At 61.9% G+C, this 5,001-nt stretch overlaps 1 non-coding gene across 1 annotated transcript; it reads left to right on the forward strand.

The window, feature by feature from the left end:
• Window positions 1–2,580: 2,580 nt before the first annotated feature.
• On the forward strand, window positions 2,581–2,699 carry LOC111731348. The gene has a single exon (XR_002777090.1). It is a non-coding gene; the product is annotated as a 5S ribosomal RNA (ribosomal RNA).
• The last annotated feature ends 2,302 nt before the right edge of the window (window positions 2,700–5,001 follow it).

Raw genomic sequence — 5,001 nt, forward strand, 5'->3', positions numbered from 1 at the left:
GGGCCAGGCACCTCCGCCACCAGCTTAGTTTTCCTGGCCGCCCCTGTTCCTGGCCAAGTAGGGTCTGGCATGTTCTGGAGGCGTCCACACAATCTGAGTCGGCTGGGACACCGTCAGGAGTGTTTTCTTAGGGTGCTGGACCCTGCTCGTTGGGGCTGGGGGCTCCTCCCAACTGCAGAGTGGGACATGTGGACAGCTGCGCCTCTGAAGTAAACACAGCAGAGAGAGGGGTCACTCCCAGGGACTGTGTTCACTCACGCTTGCAAGGTGACGTCAGAGTGTTCGTCCCACGGCCCCCAAACCTCAGCAGTACTGGCGTTCCCACGTGTGACCTCTGCCAGCCCAGGTGGAGCAGCGCCATGGAGCAGAGTGGACGGTCACCCCTCACCACCCAGGCTGAGCGCCTCTTCGTGCGCCTGTGGTGACGCTCACATCTTTCCTTCGCTTTCCTGTTAGGCCATGTTTTTCCTATTTATTCGGGGGCGGGGGGGCGGGAAATGGGGTAGATGGGTAACAAATGGATGGGTGGGTGGGGATGGGTGGGTAGGTGGATGGATAGATGGAAGGAAGGACAGATAGGTGGGGAGGTTACTGAACGATGGATGGCTGGATGGGTGATGGGTGGGTGGACAGATGGGTAGGTGGATTAATGAATGGCGGATGGATGACGGGTGGGTGGCTGGGTGGGTAGACAAAGGTTGGGTGGGTGGGCGGGCGGGCAGGCGGAAGCAGCCCCCTCTCTCTGTCCTCTGGAAGACTGCAGGGTTAGAGTAATCATTCCTGACTAGGAGGGGTCTCCCGGGCCAGGGTTTGCTTTCGGCAGAGATTTCAAATGATAAATTTAGTATCTTCGTCGGTTCTAAGCTGTCCGTTCGGGGCTTTTCTTCCTTCCTGGGTGAGTTCTGGAAAGTTCCGCTCTGCTGGGCTTTTGCCCGTTTCAGCCTGGCTTTCGGGACACGGGCAGGAGCTGGCGTGTTCTCCCGCTGCCCTCTGCTGCCCGTGCCTGCACCTCCCGCCTGGTGTCCCCGTTACGGCCGCCGGCCTTGGCCGTTAATCAGTCGCTCGGTCCATTCTCAGCGGCAGGAGCTCTCCGCTTTAGTGTCCTTCTGCCCCTTGTCCGCGTGCCGTCTTTTCTCTGGACTGTTCTGCTCTCTCGTGTCGTCGTCCATCCTGCACGTGTAAGGCTGGAAGTACCCCCGGCACACTGTCCGTCCGAGTGCGCCCCAGTCTGTCTCGGCCGCTCCCCGCCCGCCAGGTGCTCGCGGGTGCGGGAGGGAGAGGCGGCATGAGGGCCACCCGCGCACAGGCCGCTCGTGTTTGCCGTCGCACGCCTGCCGGTCCTGCAGCTCTGGCTGCGCCCGTCAGGACACACTTGCTCCCTGTTTTGCTCACACTTTGGTTTTGTCCCTATCGATGTTGGCTCCGCATCTAAGAAAGGTCAGTCTCCCGCTGTGACACATCTGTCCGTGCCTCGTTTGGGTCCGTCAAGTTTTACTCCATCCTTCGGAAAGCGAGCTTGCTACATATGTACAAATATTACATTTTTATATCCTCTTGACGAATTGAACTTTTCATCGTCGCGTAGGGATCTTCTTTAGTCGTCACGGTTTCCCCTGAAATCGGTCACGCCACACACTGGAGCCGTGTCCCGGGTCTCCTGCGCGGACAGCACGAGGCTGGCTCCGCTGTCCTGTGTCCCCGGGCCACGGTGTGCTTCGAGGGGAGACTGGCTGTGCCTGCGTGTCATCCCGCGTCATTCGGATTCACGGCTTCCCTCTGATTCTGGGCTGTGTTCGCCCCCTTTCTGTGCCTCTTTTTTCTCTCTTGCTTTCTTTTGAGGTGACCAAGGGTCCCCACACCCCAGTTGTCCCCTCTCCTGAGTAAAAAGATACAGCTGGTGGCCGTTTTTCACTCATGAACCTTTGCACATTAATTTGTGTCCCTGACGTGGTCAGTGGTTCACCGTGCCCCACATGGCCAGGGCCAGACTGCTCTGCTGGGGGCGCAGATGACACTCTCGCACAGGGGTCCCCAACCCCCAGGCCGAGGACCAGTATCGTCTGTGGCCTGTTAGGACCCGGGCCACACAGCAGGAGGGGAGCGGCTGGCAATGAGCGAAGCTCCATCTGCATCTGCAGCCGCTCCCAGCGCCGGCATCACCGCCTCAGCTCCACCTCAGATCCTCGGGTGTCAGATGCTCCTAGGAGCACCGGTCCCTGGTGCCACAAAGGCTGGGGACCACTGCTCTAGAGGACACCCAGGTGGACACACCTATGGAAATGGCTTGCCTGTCAGACGTGAACCGTGACAGGAGTCCCGCACCTTTATTTGTGACCAGGCAGCTGGCCGCAGTGCCCCTGTGGGTCACGGCTCGTGTTCCACGTCCCTCCCCATCACTCGGCGTCCCCTGGAGCCAGCCCTGCCCATAGAACTTCCCTCAGGACCGACTCATGTGTCATGTTCCCTGCGTGCGGCTTTAAAAGTCATTATTTCTGGACGTGGCTCCACAGTAGCGGTGAGCACGTCTCTTTACACACAGAAGGTCCTGGGTTCGCGCCCCCCGTGGAGCCACAGTCCATGGTCTACGGCCACATCCCCCTGAACACGCCCGATCCCGTCTGATCTCGGAAGCTGAGCAGGGTCGGGCCTGGTCAGTACTTGGATGGGAGACCACCTAGGAAGCCCAGGTGCCGTAGGCGTAAAAAATAAAAAGTCTTTATTTCTCCCACAGTCGCCATTGGTAGGGTCACTGGGCTCACAGCCCTGGCCTGGCAGCTACTGCCCCTCGGCACACGGCCAGGGTCACACCCGTCCTCCTGCCCCTCTGCTGGCCGCCACTCCTCCGAGAGCTGTGTTTTCTCCAGCAGCTTTCAGTGTTCTGAGCTCCATTCCTGCAGACCTGGACGTGGGGATTTTTTTCCTTTTAATTTCTCCTGTTTGGGTCTCGTCGCCATCCTGAACTGAGGGCCAGGGCCACCGGGCAATCCTGGAGGCCCCCAGCCGCCGGCACGTGTAAAACGCCCACCCCTGCTCCGTGGGGGACGTCGGGTGGGGGGACAGCCGCTCCCCTCGCGTCTCTGCGCCCCGCGCCCCCGGGCGGCACGCGGGGCCGGTCCCTCCCCCGCTGGTCGCGTCCTGACCGCGCGTCCTGGGCGACCCCTGCAGCCCCCCCACTGCGCTCCACTGACCTTTGGTTGTTTCATACGTGGTAACGTCTTTGTTTCTGACGATGCAGAACGTGCTTGCTTCGTAGTTCGAGGCCGATCGTTTCAGTAACCGCCATCTTGGAGGGTCTGAATAAGCTTTTAATTTTCGGATCGCTGTGGATTCCCCGAGAAGTAGCAGAGCTACTCGTGTGCCCCTCACAGAGTCTTCTCTGCTGTCACCGTCTTACCTCCGTGTGGGACATCTGTCACACCCCGGGAGCCACCCCGGCCCGCTGCTGATGCCTAAACTCCAAACTGTGCCGAGAGTGGGCTCGTCCCCCACGACGGCCCCCTCGCTGTCCCGGGGGCCCACGCGGGACGCACGGCGCCCTGGTCCTCGCGGCCCCTCTGTCCCCTGGGGCTCCCGCAGCTTCCCAGCCTTTCGTCGTCTTCACGACGACGGTTTCGAGGAGCGCTGGCCCGGTAGTTTGTAGACGGTCCCTCTGTTTATGTTTGTCTGACTTTTTTCCTCAAGAAGAGACTGGCGAGGGGTTTGGGGAGCAGGACCCCAGTGGTCAGGTGCCCACCACACTTCCTGTCCCGGCCGACCGTCCACCTGGCTTACCTGCTGAAGGCAGCCCGAGCCCTCGGCCACGTGGGGTGTTTGTCAGGCCCCACCAGGAGGTGGCCTTTCCCCCTCCGTGTGTGCTGGCCGGTGGACGTCACTGCGTGCAGCCCAGCGCGTCCTCCGGGGGCCCGGCCGGGGCGGTGCCAGCTCCATCCCTTGAGGCGTCGTAAATTGCTCGAAGTTCTCTGAGGGAGACGCGTCTTTCTCCGTGTTTACAGCCGCTCCTCTGCATCGGTGAGGATGGTGGCTGGTGACACCACACCCTGGGTGGCGGTGTAGCTCTGGGGCCAGGTACTTCGCTTCCCGCTGGCCCCGTGTGCCCCTCAGGCAGGCCCACGCCCTGCGGTGCCCTCTGCCCTGCTCCGTCCCCCGACCCGCCCCGCGCTTCCCCGGGGAGTCAGCTTCCCCCCCCAGGGAGCCAGCTTCCTTCCCCCCCCCAGGGAGCCAGCTTCCTTCCCCGCAGTGGTGGGAGAGGTCGCCTAGCTCCCTGCTGCCTCCTGTGCACGCTGTGGTGCTTTAGGGAACTCGCGCTTCTGGGGACGGAGCTGGCAGGGCTCACTGGCATCCCGGCTTGGGGTCGTGTGTCCCACAGGAGGACAGCCGGCCGCTGCGCTGGTCCTGGAGCCCGGCCCTGCACGTTGAGGCTCCCACTCCGTGTTTAGTGCCAGGCAGGTTCTAAGGGGACTTGGTTCTTGACCTCTGCCCCGAGCCACAGATAACACCAAAGCTGCCCCTACCGTGGTGTCTGCCGGGCGCAGAGTCGGCCTGCGTCTGGTCGCCCCAGGGCTATGGTCACTCCGGCCCAGGCCTGTCCCCAGCACGTCTGACCTCCTGGGGTCCCAGCCTCCACTGAACCCCGCAGCTGTCCCCTCGCTCTGTCAGCTGGTCCAGTGTAAAGTTTTCTAATCACTGCTGTTTTCGTGACCTGCTTTGCCCACCACGTTGTGCTGCGGCGGCCACTCTGGCTCGCCCTCCAGCCCCCGACCACACGGCCCTCGACGCCCGCTGCTGGTGCTTCAGGAAACTGGGAGCAAAGGTCCCTTCTGCAGGGGATTCTGCCCCCTTCCTTCCGTTTACCTTTCCGCGTTACCGGGAAAACGCCACGACCAGGGGACATTCCGCGTTCTCATCCACGAGACCGAAAAGTAAAACTCTGGGAGTTCCAAAAAGGCATGGCTGCTCCCGACCCTATGCCACGGTATAAACAGCGGGCACCAAGCTGGCGCC

The sequence above is a fragment of the Pteropus vampyrus genome, unplaced genomic scaffold (genome assembly GCF_000151845.1).
Source record: "Pteropus vampyrus isolate Shadow unplaced genomic scaffold, Pvam_2.0 Scaffold364, whole genome shotgun sequence".
Taxonomy (NCBI): domain Eukaryota; kingdom Metazoa; phylum Chordata; class Mammalia; order Chiroptera; family Pteropodidae; genus Pteropus; species Pteropus vampyrus.